The 15,993-nt window shown below is 34.8% G+C and overlaps 1 protein-coding gene across 23 annotated transcripts in view; it reads left to right on the top strand.

The window, feature by feature from the left end:
* LOC106080785 (mucin-2) overlaps window positions 1-15,993 on the top strand; it is a 398,264-nt gene that overhangs the window by 33,889 nt on the left and 348,382 nt on the right. For 22 of the 23 annotated variants that reach the window (XR_009398497.1, XM_013242344.2, XM_059370015.1 and 19 more), the window contains exon 2: window positions 3,346-3,381. The exons of the other annotated variant lie outside the window; for it this stretch is intronic. The gene's annotated coding sequence lies outside the window, so the exon portion shown is untranslated. The remainder of the gene's footprint in view (window positions 1-3,345; window positions 3,382-15,993) is intronic. 23 annotated transcript variants of the gene reach the window in all.

The following is a 15,993-nucleotide window of genomic DNA, read 5'->3' as shown; positions in this document are numbered from 1 at the left end:
CTATGATATTAATGTCGTCGGCATAGTTAAGTAGCATGCGTTCTCTTGTGATTATTGTGCCATATCTATTCACATCTGCATCTCGTATAATCTTCTCCAACAGGATATTAAAGAGATCAAACGATAGGCTGTGTCCTTTTCTTAAACCTCGTTTGGTATTAAATGGTGGTTGATTAAAAAGAGCGCCTTTAATAAGCTCACAAAGTAATATTCATACCAAAGGTAGGCTAGGTTTAAGTGGCAGACTGCCATCAGAGCCACTTAGACGTTTTCGTCCATTGTGATGCCACAGCAACAGAAGAAGGATGATGCCTTCTAGTTCCTACCGTTCAACCATCCAGATTGCTTTAAAAAGCCCAACTACTTGCGAATGATCAAATTCGCTAAATCAGACAGGTTCTCAAAGAAATGAGAACCTAAAGTGGAACTCCTTCTGACTGCCCGTGCGGGACACATACACAGAAGGTGTTCTATAGTCTCTTCTTCTTCGATGTCCTCACAGCTTCTGCAAAAGTCGTTGCTGGCAACCTTCAGTCTGGCAGCATGTTTTCCGATTAGACAGTGACTTGTCATGACGGACACAATGACTGAGACAGACACAATGACTGTCAGCAAAGAAGTAGACCTCTTCAAGTCTAGATTAGGCCAAACAGCCCCCTCTTTGTGACCATCTATCATTTGTTGTCCTGGCCCTGAAAACTTTGCTTACATGTCGCTAGAGGCATACCCACAGATTCCAGTATGCCTGGAATGTGTAGGGCAGTTCCTAGTTCAGCCAACTCGTTGAGAGATCTGCGACAGTCGAGGGCGTTTTTGTGTTCCAGGGAGGCTACCTGGCTGTCTGGGATGATATTTCTGCCAATCGTAGTTATGACATTATATCTTAGCCATTCCACAACTTCCTTTGGAAGGAACTCCGCTTGATACACGCTGCAGTGGTCAGGTAACCTTTTCTATATGACCAGTTCTATATCTTTAGAGTACACCCCAAACCCAGCTAGTCTTTTAGTTTGGAACCATCCGTATGGAAGTCTATGTAACTTCTGTTACCAGGCATATCGCAGTTCCAATCGATTCTATCAGGAATAGTGGTACAGTACTTTTTATCAAAAAGAGGATAACACAGAGTCTGTAGCCGCCACATGACCAAAGAGAAAGCCCCCTTAACCTCACGGCAATGGTTGCAGCAATTTGTCTAGCCGCAATGTTCAGAGGCATAAAATGTTGCTTAAGAACAGTGTATCAAATGGTATCGTCCTGAGTGCGGCTGTGATGCACAAAGAAGCCATCCTTTGGATCAGTATTAAGCAGTAGTTGGTCTTTTGAAGCGCCGTCCACCAGACCACAACACCATATAGCATTATAGGTCTGACAACTGCAGTATATACCCAATGCATGACACGCGGTCTAAACCCCAACTTTTGCCAATGGCTCTCTTGCAGGTATATAGGGCAAGAGGTTCCTTTCTTGCCCTCAGATGGTGTCGTCCTCAGTGCGGCTGTGATGCACCAGCAAACCATGCTTTGGATCAGGTTAAGTATTAAGCAGAAGGAGGTCTTTTGCAGCGCCGTCCACCAGACCACAACACCATATAGCATTATAGGTCTGACAACTGCAGTATATACCCAATGCATGACACGCGGTCTAAACCCCAACTTTTGCCAATGGCTGTCTTGCAGGTATATAGGGCAAGAGGTTCCTTTCTTGCCCTCAGATGGTGTCGTCCTAAGTGCTGCTGTGATGCACAAACAAGCCATCCTTTGGATCCGGTTAAGTATTGAGCAGTAGGTGAACTTTTGAGGCGCCGTTCACCAGACCACAACACCATATAACATTGTAGGTCTGACACGCGGTCTAAATCCCCAACTTTTGCCAGTGGCTCTCTTGCATGTGTATAGGGCAAGAGTTGCCTTTCTTGCGCTTTCCAATATGTTGGTTTTGATGTGTGCTAGATGTTCTCGTTGAGTGGAGATATTGGCGGCAGGTGGTTTTTGGAGTTGGATATAAATAGCTGCCATCTCTCGATTTAAGGCTTTGGGCCTATAAAAGCGCATTTTTGTCCACTGTCGCCGAAATTTGGGACAGTGAGTTAAGTTAAGCCCCTTGACATACTTCTGCAATATGGCACAGATCGGTCCAGATTTGGATATAGCTGTCATATAGATCGATTTCTCGATTTAAGATTTTGAGCCCATAAAAGGCCCATTTACAGTTCGAAGTCGCCGATATTTGGGACAGTGAGTTGTGTTAGGACTTTCGACATCCGTTTTCATTTTTGCCCAGATCACTTCAGATTTGAATATAGCTGCCATATAGACCGATCTTTCGATTTAAGGTTTTTTGGCCATAAGTAGTGAATTTATGGTCCAATGTCGTCGAAATTTGGGACAGTGAGTTAAGTTAAGCCCCTCGACATATTTCTTCAATTTGGCCTAGATCGATCAAGATTTGGATATAGCTGCCATATAGACCGATCTCTCGATTTAAGGTTTTGAGGCTATAAAAGGCGTATTTATTGTCCGATGTGGCTGAAATTTGGGACAGTGAGTTGTGTTCGACCCTTCGACATTCTTCTTCAATTTTACTCAGATCGGTCCAGATTTGGATATAGCTGCCATATAGATCGATCTCTCGATTTAAGGTTTTGAGTCCATAAAAGGCGCATTTATTATCCGATTTCACTGAAATTTGAGACAGAGAGTTGTGTTACGACCTTCGACATCCATTTTCAATTCGGCCCAGATCAGTGATTTATGTAAGGGTTTTCGACATTCGGCCGATTTGGCTGAAATTTTGCATACTGATTTTTCTTTTACCTCTAACATACGTGCCAAATCTGATCCCATGTAAACCAATCCTCTAATTAAACTTTTTTAATCTGTAGAGGGCGTAATTCTTCTCCGATTTAGCTGAAATTTTGCACAGTGACCTTTTCTATGGCCTCTAACATACGTGTCAAATATGGTCTGAATCGGTCCATAACCTGATATAGTTGCCTTAAAAACTGGATCTCCCCAAGCCAAGTATGACCCGAATCATAACCTGATATAGCTCCAATAGTATAGCAATTGTTATTCACTATCCTTTGTTTGCCTATAAAAAGATACCTGCAAAGAACTTGATAAATGTTATCCATGGTGGAGGGTGCATAGGGTTCGAACCGGCTGAATCGTTATCGTTAGTTTTTTTCTTTTTTAATTAAAATTAGTTTAAATATCATTTCTTAACATTTTCAGAAATTTAATTTCGCTAGAAATTTTAACTTTTTCGAAAAATTTTTCAGAAACTTTAGCGAAATTTTGATGTTGCTTTGATTAAATTTTTAATTTCTGTTCTTTTTTGCAGGTAATAAGGAATTCATAATAGAAGCATATGGAAAACGTAAGTTTTTTTTTTGGATTTATAAAAATTTGAACCATTACGCATACCTTTACCTAATAAATTTTGTCAAAATTGGATTTCACTAACTAAACTCGAACTTTATTATTAATAATACCAAATATTATCTTAATATCTTTTTCAAGAACATTTAATAATGACATTTAAAATAAAAATAAAAGAGTTCTTGTTAAATCGGGCATTGGGGAAGTGGCTGATAAACCAGCACCATGCTTAAGCGGATCTGCAATTCAAACAAACCGTTAGTTAAATTTTTCTTATTGGGAATTCAATATCAACTTCTTGGAAATATTTGTGGACATTTTATTTCACATTATTTGTTTGCCCCTGCCTTTCCTTTCGCTGAACTTTTCTGAAGGCTGGCGATAATTCCATGGAAATTTAATAGATTGCAGCCGCAACTCAACTTCTTGCCTAGGCAAGATAAAAGAAAAACAAAACTTTTAAAATTTCTTTTGTCTATTCCGCAGGGCATTTCTTTTTCCATTGCACAAGAAAAAGTGTTGTGAGGCGGTATGGTTCAGTGTCTTCATCACAACTTTACACTCTAGTTAGCAGAGATTCATATGATACGTTTTGCGGTTAATTTTTCATTTTATTTATACTTTTTTTTTCTAAGTTTGTTGTTTTTACGCTATTAAAATTTAATATAAACAACTTTGCATGTATCCATCTTTCACTACCTAGTTGGGTAGTTGTTTTTGTTATTAATTTCTCTTCTATGTCTTCTTCAATTTGTGCGTTGCTTTAATGGATGATATCTGGTGTTATATAAGTGCTGCAATGTATGGGAAATTCCATAAAAAATCAGACAAAAATAAAATTTTAAATTGTAATGTGTTGGGGGTTGTCATGTCTGCTCTTATTTCAAAATATTTTATATGATTTATTATACCCTCCAGCATAGGAAGGTCTCAGACCCCATTAAGTATATATTGGGTTGCCCAAAAAGTAATTGCGGATTTTTTAAAAGAAAGTAAATGCATTTTTAATAAAACTTGGAATGAACTTTAATCAAATATACTTTTTTACACTTTTTTTCTAAAGCAAGCTAAAAGTAACAGCTGATAACTGACAGAAGAAAGAAAACAATTACAGAGTCACAAGCTGTGAAAAAATCCGACTATATGAAAAATCCGCAATTACTTTTTGGGCAACCCAATATATTCTTGATCGTCATGACATTTTAAGTCCGTCCGTCCATCCGTCTGCCGAAAGCACGCCAACTCTCGAAGGTGTAAAGCTAGGCGCTTGAAATTATTCACAAATACTTCCTATCAGTGTAGGTCGGTAGGGATTGTAATTGTAAATCGATCTTGGATCTTGACTTCTTGAGACACTAGAGGGCGCAATTATCATCCGCTTTGGCTGAAATTTAGCATGAAGCTTTTTGTTTTGACTTCCAACAACTGTATGGTTCAAATCGGTCTATAACTTGATATAGCTGCCGCAGAAACCGACCTTAGATCTTCACTTCTTGAACCTCTAGAGGTCGCAATTCTTATCCGAAATTTTACACAAGGTGTTTTGTTACAACTTTCAACACATTTGCAAGTATGGTTGAAATCGGTTCGTAACCTGATAAAGCTGTGATATAAACCGATCTTGGATTTTGACTTTTTGAGCCACTAGAGGGCGCAATTTTTATGCGATTTGGCTGAAATTTTGTAAAACGGTTTCTTCCATGACCTTCAACATACATGTCCAATATGCTTTAAGGCGATCTATAGCCTGATACAGCTCCCATATAAACCGATCTTCCGATTATGCTTCCTGAGCAACTATAAAGTGCATTTCTTATAGAATCGGACTTGATATAGCTCCAAACAATTCATATTCATTTTTCTTTGTTTACCTAAAAGAGATACCTCACAAGGAACTCGACAAATGCAATCCATGGTCCCATATCGTCATTTGAGTCCCATGTCGTCATAATGGGTCAAATAACCCACCTAGACTTGAACGCAAATTTTAATGTCATATTCGTAATCTACCTTTAATTTGAGTTCCATATAGCCATGGTCGGCTAATGTGCCCATTTGGGGGTATTTGGGGGTGGGCCTTGGACCTAATGTTTTATGCCATATTTGTAATCTACTGCCCAATACTTTTCATTTGAGTCCCATATTGACATGAACTTCGAATATATCTGTTTAGAGGAGTTTTGGGGCTGGCGGGACCTGCTGGGTACTTGGACCCAAATTTTAATACCCTATTCGTTTTCTGTTCTCTTTAATACCTTTCATTTGATACCCTTATTGTGCCCATCGAACCACTTTCGGATATGGGTGGCTTTTTGGGGTAAAGGGGAGGGTCCACCTCCACCCGATATCTAAAAATTATATAGCCTATGTTTCCTTCCAGACAAACGTACACAATCTATGAAAATTTTAAGAAAATCGGTTCAGCCAAGTATCATATAGTCATAATGGGTCTAATGGCGCTTTTGAGTAGTGGCGTGATTTGGATCTGATTTTGTATGCCAGATTTGAAATTTACTCCCGTACCCTTCATTTGAGCCCCACAATCAAATGAACGTCCAATATGTCTCTTTGGGGGAGTTTTGGTACTTAGACTCAAATTTTAGTACCATATTCGTATTCTACTCTCCAATACCTTTCCTTTGATACCTCTATGGTCCCGATCGGTCCACTTTTGATTTTGGGTTGTGTTTTTGTCATAAGGGGGAGGGTCCGTCCCCCTTCCGACACCGAAAAGTTATATAGACTATGGTTCCTACCAGACCAACCTTCATAATGTGCGAAAATTTCGAGAAAATCGGTTCTGCCGTTTTTCAGTCTATACGGAACAAACAAACCGAGTCCCATATATCCGTGATTGGCTAATGTGCCCATTTTGGGCGTTTTTGTGGGGTGACCACCTATACTTCGACATTAATTTGTATGCCAGATTCGTTATCTACTCCCGCATACTTTTCATTTGTTACCCACATTGTCCTTATCGGTCCACCTTTCATTTTGGATGGTGTTTTTGGGGTAACGGTGGAGGGTCCGCACCCTTTCATTATCAGTAAATTATTAAGCCTATTCCTACATTCTAACCATATTCGTAATCTACTCCCGAATACCTTTCATTTGAGTCCCATATTGTCATGATCGTCCAAATAGGTTTATTAAGGGGTTTTGGGGCTGGGGCGGCCGCCCAGGGATTTGGACCCAAATTTTATTACGGAATACGTAATCTACTCTTGAATACCTTTCATTTGAATCTCATATTGTCCCGATCGGTCCACTTTTATTTTTGCCTAGTACTTTTGGGGTAAGGGGGAGGGTCCGCCCCCCTCCGGATATCAAAATATTATATAGCCTATGTTTCCTTTCAGACCAACCTACACAATCTGTAAAAATTTCAAGGTAACCGGTTCAGCGGTTTTTGAGTCTATACGGTACAAACCGACAAACAAACACAACTTGAATTTTATAATTAGATTTGTTTTATTTTTTTATTTTTTAACTTTTTTTATTTATTTAATTTTACTATTGTTTTATTTTTACTTTTTTTAACTTTTTTATTGTCTTTATTGTTCCCTGGGCCCTAGAAAAAAATTGTCATGGTGAGCAAATACGTACTATTTGTAGGTTGTTATGGGGGTGGAACGTCCTCTAGACAGTACGTCTCGAATGCTGATATCAAATTTCGACTCTATTCCCAAATACCTTTGATCGCCATATTAACGAACTTCCGAACTATAGATACTTTTTACCGAATCTTGATATCAGATTCGTACTCTCTCCCAAAGACTCTTCATTTCAGCCACATATTGCTAATAACGGCAAAGTTTTCCTCTCTAGGGTTTGTTTTTGGACAGGGGCGCCCCCCAAAACACTTGGTTCCACATTTTGATATCTGATTTATATTCTTCTCTCAAATAACGTTCATTTGAGCCACATATTTGAGGGTGTTTTGGGAAAGGGAAGGACCCCCAGAAACTTTGTCCTGGAAGTGGATACCAATTTCGGGCTCTACTCTCAAATACCGCTCTATATTGCCATGGTCGGGATTTATGTCCGATTTAGGGATGTTTTTGGGGTGTGGCGGTCCCCAAAACACTTGACTCCATATTTGAATATCAGATTCGTTTTCTACTCTCAAATACCTTTCATTTGAGACCCATATTGTTGTGATTGGTCTGAAAATATATATGGTGGGTTTTGGGGGTAGGGCGGCCCTCCTAAGTATCCCATCCAAAATTTGAATACCAATTTTTTGATTTAAGCTTACTAAAAGAAAGCACACAAAATTTCGCATAAATCGCACGATCCATCTCCGAGATCTGGGGGTTCTGAAAATTAGTGTAAGGGGAAGGGTCCGTGCCCCCCTCAGATATCAAAAAATGTAGTACTCTATTTTCACCACGGGATCATTATGCACCATTTGAAAATTTCAAGAAAATTGGTTCAGCCGTTTTTGAGTCTATACGGAACAAACAGACAGACACAAATTGATTTTTATATATAAGATTTTAGTTTTTCATATATGAATATGATTTTGATGATTTATTTTATTTTTATATAATTTTATTTTTTTTTTTGTATAATTTTTATTTTTTTATATTTTTTTTATTTTTTTATATTTTTTTATTTACGTATTTCTATTTTTTTAAGTTTTTTGTTAATTTGTTTTAATTTTTTTTTATTTAGGTATTATAATTTTTTTTTAATTTTTTATTTTATTAATCCTTTTTTTAATTTCTTATTTTTTTATTTAATTTTTTTATTTGATTTTTAATTTTTCTATTAGTTTTTTACTATTTATTTGTTATTTATTTTTTTATTTTTATTTTTATTTGTATTAATTTTTTTTTGGTTTTTATATTTTTTATTTGTTTTTATTTATTTTTATTTTATTTATTTTTATTTATTATTATTTTTATTTATTATTATTTATTTTTATTTGTTTTTATTTTTTTTATTTTTATTTATTTTTTTGTTTTTGTTATTGTTTGTTTTTATTTTTTAATTTCTTTTAATTATACTAATGTTTACTATTAAAATTTTTTTAACTTTATTGATTTTCTTTTTATTTTTTTTATTTATTTTAATTTTTTATATATATTTTTAATTTTTAAATGTATATTTTTTTTAATTTTTGTACTTTTTTTTATTTTTATATATTTTTTTTACTTGTTTTTTATTTTTTCCCAATTTTTTAGTTTTTTTTATTATTTAAATCTGTTATTTTATTTTAAACAGTTTTTTTTTTAATTATATTTATTCTATTGTATTTTTTTTTTTGGTTAGGTATTTTATTAATTTTTTATTTTATTTATTCTTTTTTTCTTATTTTTTTTATTTACTTTTTTTATTTAATTTTTAATTTTTCTATTATTTTTTGCAATTTTATTTGTTATTTAATTTTTTTTTTATTTTTTTGTTTGTTTTTGTTATTATTTTTATTTATTTATTTTTTAATATTTATTTATCTTTTTAATATTTTTATTTGATCTTTTTTGTTTATTTTTACATATTTTCATTTCTCTTTTTTTATTTATTTTTTTAAATTTGGTACAATGTTTATTTTGTATAATATTTATTTACATTTTTATATATATATATATATATATTTTTTTTTAATTTTTATACATATGTAATTTATTTTAATTTTTATACATATGTAATTTATTTTAAATTTTTTAAATTTTTTTTATTTTTATATTTTTGTTTTATTTTTATATTTTTGTTTTATTTTTATATTTTTGTTTTAAGCTTATATTTTTTTTTTATTTTTATTTTTTTTTATTTTATTTTTTTTTATTTTAATATTTTTTTTTTATTTTTATATTTTTTTAATTTATGTTAGTTTTTTTATATATTATGTTTTAAATTATTTTTTTAATATTAATTGTTTTTTAATTTATTTATCTTTTTTAATTTTCTTTATTTTTTATGAAACACTGGCAGAAGTAAAGCCTTATACAGTACTTAGGTGGCCAATAGAAATAATAAGAGAGCTTAGAGATTTCTTTCTGCAATTGATCTTCTCATCAGCGTTTCGGTCTTTCTTGTTAACAAAAAATCATAGTTCAAACCCGAATCAAAATTCTTTCTAGCTGGACATTTTTAATTATTTTTCTAACGTGACCTAAGTAACGAGGTCATTGTTGCTTACTGTTATAGTTACCAACATTCATTGTTTGCTTGTTTTTTTTTTTGTATTTAAACGTTTACTGCGGCTTATCCGAAAAAAGTTTGGGTTAAGTTGGGACCTTAAACGCGGTCTTCTAGTAAAAATGTAAAGGCAGTTTTTTTTTATAAAAGTGTCGCCTCTGGTCTTAAGCTATTTAGTCCGGAGGCACCTAATGTCTTATCACATCTCCAGAATATCGTATTTTAATGGAAGCCACATTATGTAGCAGGAGGCCACCGTAGCACAGAGGTTAGCATGTCCGCCTATGACGCTGAACGCCTGAGTTGGAATCCTGGCGAAACCATCAGAAGAAATTTGCAGCGGTGGTTTTCCCCTCCTAATGCTGGTAACATTTGTGAGGTAATATGCCATGTAAAACTTCTCTCCAAAGAGGTGTCGCACTGCGGCACGTCGTTCAGACTCGGCTATAAAAAGGAGGCCCCTTATCATTGAGCTTAAACTTGAATCGGACTGCACTCATTGATATGTGAGAAGTTCGTCCCTGTTCCTTAGTGGAATGTTCGTGGGCAAAATTTGCATTTACATTATGTAGGAAAAGTCTCATCAAAAAGTTAATGCAATTATGTTTGAAAGCACTTGATTTTTTTCGTGAAATTTCCCCTATGCATTTGCATTTTGTAAAAAGGGCAGAATATCTTCATCATCTTTCCCTGGCATGGCAGTTCATTCATTCGCTTGGTGAAGCAACCGCTTTTTTTGCATACTCCAATCGATGTGATGCAATCTGGGTTCGTTTAAAATTACAGGAAGTATTATGGCCATAGATATACTAAAGGAGAAAAAGATTAAAGATAGAAAAAGGATGACTAGTTGTTCAGTTCAATTAAACTTCAAATCGTGTTTAGATGGGTCCTTACAAACATATAATTAAAAACCCATTTCTCACATTCATTGGGGATAATTTGTTCTTAACTCATCATCATACTCTATACAAACATACCAAAGAATTTCAGCGGTTTTTTTTATTCAGAATCACTTTTGCTATGACCCCGAAAACATTTCCTCTACCATTGTGGAATTCAACTTTGGTTAACAAAGTTTTCAAAGGCATTAAAATCTGTGTACTTTGCACGTTACACTCAATGCACCTCTAACCTAGGCATTAATTCGGACTAACCTGCCCTGCTACGCGCCCCCCAATTAGTTTGTTTTTATGCTCTCCTCTGCTGATATGCTTTGAGTCTACTGAACTTTTTCTATGCCGCCACCACCACCACCACCATCAACGATGTCGCTATCTAATTAAAAAACAAACAGGAAGGTAAAAAGTTTGTTGACATTTAAAATGGGGTTCTGTCACCTCCTTGTCTTGTTTCTCTAGCCTCTAGAAGAAGAAATTCATTAAAAAGGTCTGTCGGTGTATGTGTCTGTTGTTATTTTTATCTCAAATTAAGGCATAAAAAGTGTGTTGGAGTAATTGGAAAAGAGAAGAATATTAAAATTGAGCAAATGAAAAACATGATGCTGACCTTTTAATTGCAACTGTCTTTTAATCTTTTGAAAATATTAAGCACGCAAAGGTTAAATGACATTAATAGCGGTAACTTTTGTTGAAATTTAAATGTTGTTGTTTTTTGACCTCATGTGGTCTTGTAGGTTACAGCCTACAGTGAAATAGAGCGTCTAGAAATAAAGAAAACAGAAATTAATCGCTTTATAATGGCACAACTTGGCATTAGAAAATATAACTTGTCTATAATTCGGTACTTAAAGAAAATATTTTCCAAGAAAAATTTTGATTAAATTTTTTCATAAAATTTTTGTTTGGAAAATCGTTTTTATCTAAATTTTGAGCTAATAGAAATATTTATTGATTTCTTTTTTCAATATTAACCTTTAGAGACATTTTCGCTTTAAAAAATGTCATCAGTAAAAATTTCATCATGACCCCGTGGCGACAATAGGGTACTAAATTTTTTTATATCTGAAGGGGAGCGGACCCTCCCCCTTACCCTAATTTTCAGAAACGCCAGATCTCGGAGATGGATGATGCGATTTAAGCGATCCTTTAACCTACAAACAAAAATTTGGTACTCAAATTTTGGATGGGGTACCTAGGGGGAGCGCCCCACCCCAAAACCCACCAAATGAAAGGTATTAAAGATTGTCGGATCAAGTGTTTGGAGGACCACCCAACCCCCAAAACACCCCTAAATCAGATATATTTACCGACCATGGCAATACGGGGGGACTCAAATGAAAGGTATTTTCGGGGACAAAGTTTCTGGAGGGTCAACCCCTTTCCCCAAAACACCCCCAAACAGGACTTATTTACTGGCCATGGTAATATGGGGCTTAAATAAAAGGTATTTGAGTGTAGAATACGAATCTGATATCCAGATGTGGGGCCAAGTGTTTGGGTGGCCACCCATTCCCGAAAACATAGATTTGATTTTTAGATTTGTTGAATTTATGTTTTTTTTTTTGTTTTAATTTTAAATTTTTTTTTGTTTTTTTTTTTTAATTTTCATTTTTATATTTTCCCATTTTTTTTATTATTTTTTATTTATTTATTTTATTTTTTTATTGTTTTTTATTTATATCTTCTATTTTTTATTATTTATATTTTTGTATTTTATTTTACATTTGTTATTTTAGATTTGTTGAATTAATGTTTTATTTTTTTTTTATTCTATTTATTCCCATTTCTTTTTATTATTTTTTATTTAAAACGAATTATTTTTATTATTATTTTTTTATTTATATCTTCTATTTTTTATTATTTATTTTCCAATATCAATTGCGTTTTGATATTCGTCTCGAAATTTGCCATAATTATCTTACTCTAGAAGTGTTTTCAATTTCATTGTCACAGTCAAATATTTTTTGAATTCCTTTTTTTGTTTTTAAATTTTATTATTTGCTAATTTTTTCTTTTAATTTTTTTTTTTGTAGTTTTTTATTTTTTTTTATTTTGTTTTATATTTTTAATGCCTTTTTAGTTTTTTTTGAATTTTTGATGATTTTTTATTTTTTTATAGTTTTTATTATATATTTTCATTTATTTTTAAACATAAATACAATAGTTTCATTTGATTTGACAATCGTCTCGAAATTTCCCATAATTATTATCGTACTCCAGAAGTGTTTTCAATTTCATTTTAAACAAATGGTAGAAAAAATTTTGTGTTTTGTTTTACAGAATTATGTCCATGACAGACGTGTAATAAAAACTGTTGTCACAATCAAACATTGTTGGGTTGTTGACTGTAAACCATAAAGAAAAGAAATGGGAAACTCTCGGAAGTAGGTTTTTATCTTTATTTGAGTGACAATTAGGGGAAAAGAAAGTATTCCTACAAAGAAATGTTCAATTTGTTGAGGGAAGGAAGGGAGAATGGGGTTTTGCAGACAATAATAAGTCACTTCATGGCAGGAACCACTCATTCAAGGCTGCAATAGCAACATGCCTTGAATGCTATCTACACCACTCGACTCGAAAATGCAGCAGCCAGCATGGGCCACCATCATCACCAATCTCCATAGCCATCACTGCTGCCACTTGAAGTGTCAATGGCAGAGGCACATAGCTTTTTTCGATAAAAACAAAAAAAAAACGACACAACACCCATTAAACTGAAATGCTGTACAGTGCCATGTAAACCATGTGATATCGGGAAGTGGGAAACTATAGACCCGAGTGTGGGAATTGATTTGGTATTGCTGCGTGTGTGTGTCAATTTCTTTAAAAGTTGGAAAAAAGTGAAAAATTTACACAAATTCAGTGAGTGCAAAATAAATATTTGTTTTGTGTGGAAAAAGGCCTTTTTTATGGAAGGTGAAGAATCGCCGACATGCACAGTGTTCTAGAAAATGTTAAATGGCGGAAATGTCTTTTTGTCAAATAACTTTTTCACTAGGAAAGTGAACATCACCCCTGGAACCACTTTTCAGAAAGTTCAAAAGTTTAGTAGTAGGAGCAATTATAGTGGTAGCAACATTATAGTGCTGTGCCGAATCGTTAAAACCGCTCAGTTGGTGAAAGAGTTTTTATAACTTCTAAAAAAGGTAGGGTATTAGGCACTTTTTTGGAGAAAAGCTAGCCAGGTTTCAAAGTCAGGTCTTCAGGATAGGCGGACAGTTTATCCCAAAAATGTTGTGAAGAATTGTTCTTTCGTATTTTTTTTATGTATTTTTTTCTCTTTCTCATTTCACTGCCCCTGCAACCACTGTACTCACAACACAACCTGGGCCACACAAGCGTAGCAACATTATGGTAGTGCCATGGCCCGGCCTGTGGCATGTAAACCTTAAGTAAAGTATGTCAATTCATAATATTTGCTTTTTGGTTTCTTAAAGACCATTTGTGCCACTAGTACCAGTATCAACACCACCACCACCACATCTTGGGTAGTCTTTGAGTATGTCACTCCCTCTTCGTCTCTCGTTTTTTAAGTATCTCCCGAAACTTGTGATTTGTGTTTGTTTTTTCTTTCCATGTATTTTTGTTCATTTTTTTTGTCGTTCGATACGTTTAATTTGGTTTTCACACCTGTTGGCAGGCCAAATTTATTGTTATTTCAATGCGAATTGAATTGATTTGTGATACGAAAACGAATTACATTAAATGTTCAATAAATTCCGCTTACCTGTCAGCAAATAAATTGTCATACATTGCCGCACCAGAGGGAGGGGAAAGAAATAATGGAAGAGGAATTGTCATATAAGCCTATTAAATGTTTTGTATTGGAATATCTATAATCCTTTAGGGAGCCTTAATGGTATAGATTGGCGTTTCTTGTGTATTTGAAATGGCAAGTTATAAAGTTTAATGACCATACACAATTATAAAGCGTTTTTTTTGTATTGAGGGGTATTAATAATTGGGTAATAAGGTAGCTAAGGAATTTCATATGAGATACAATATTTTGAAACCTGTAATTCTTTGAAAATAAAACAAGCCGGCCGGGCCGAACTTTGGATATCCACCACCTTGGGTATATGTAAACCCCCTTTCGTCGCAATCCGATGAAAATTGGATACCTTATGTCCCATAGCAGTTATATCGAAATATGTTCCAATTTAGACCAAATACTAATAGGTACAGTAGCTATATCTAAAAATAAATTAATCTGTACCATATACGACACGGATATCGAAAAGTCTAACATAAGTCACTGTGTCCAATTTCAGTGAAATCGGATAATAAATGCGCCTTTTATGGGGCCAAAAGCTAAAACCGAGAGATCGATCTATATGGCAGCTATATCCAAATCTAGACCGATCTGTTCCATATTGCAGAAGTATGTCAAGGGGCTTAACATAACGCACTGTACCAAATTTCGGCCACTTATGGGCCCAAAACCATAAATCGAGATATCGGTCTGTAAGGCAGCTATATCCAAATCTGAACCGATCAGGGCCAAATTGAGGAAAGATGACAACTCACTGTCCCAAATTTCAGCAAAATCAAAAAATATATGTGGCTTTTATTGGCCTAAGACACTAAATCGGAGGATCGGTCTATATGGCAGCTATATCCAAATCTGAACCGATCAGGGCCAAATTGAGGAAAGATATCGAAGGGCCTAACGCAACTCACTGTTCCAAATTTCAGCGATATCGGATAATAAATGAAGCTTTTATGGGCCTAAGACCCTAAATCGGAGGATCGGTCTATATGGCAGCTAAAACCAATTCTGGACCAATCTGGGCCAAATTGAAGAAGGATGTCGAAGGGCCTAACGCAATTCACTGTCCCAAATTTCGGCGACATCGGACAATAAATGTGGCTTTTATGGGCCCAAGAGCCTAAATCGGAGGATCGGTCTATATGGCAGCTAATAGCAAATCTGGACCGATCTGAGCCAAATTAACGAAGGATGTCGAAGGGACTAAAATAACTCACTGTCCCAAATTTCAGCAAAATCGAATAATAAATGTGGCTTTTATGGGCCTAAGACCTTAAATCGGAGGATCGGTCTATATGGCAGCTATATACTAATCTGGACAGGATTGGGCCAAATTCAGGAAGGTTATCGAAAGGCTTAACACAACTCACTGTCCCAAATTTCGGCGACATTGGACAATAAATGTGGCTTTTATGGGCCTAAGACCCTAAATCGGAGGATCGGTCTATATGACAGCTATAACCAAATCTGGACCGATCTCAGCCAAATTAACGAAGGATTTCGAAGGGGCTAAAAAAACTCACTGTCCCAAATTTCAGCAAAATCGGATAATAAATGTGGCTTTTATGGGCCTTAGACCCTAAATCGGAGGATAGGTCTATATGGCAGCTATATCCAAATCTGAACTGATCTGGGCCAAATTGAAGAAGGATGTCGAAGGGCCTAATGCAACTCACTATCCCAAATTTCAGCAAAATCGGATAATAAATGTGACTTTTATGGGCTTAAGACCCTAAATCGGCGGATCGGTCTATATGGGGGCTATATCAAGATAAAGTCCGTTAAAGCCCATCTT

Source organism: Stomoxys calcitrans, chromosome 5 (assembly GCF_963082655.1).
Source record: "Stomoxys calcitrans chromosome 5, idStoCalc2.1, whole genome shotgun sequence".
In the NCBI taxonomy this organism is placed as follows: domain Eukaryota; kingdom Metazoa; phylum Arthropoda; class Insecta; order Diptera; family Muscidae; genus Stomoxys; species Stomoxys calcitrans.
This window is presented reverse-complemented; position numbering and strand designations above follow the sequence as displayed.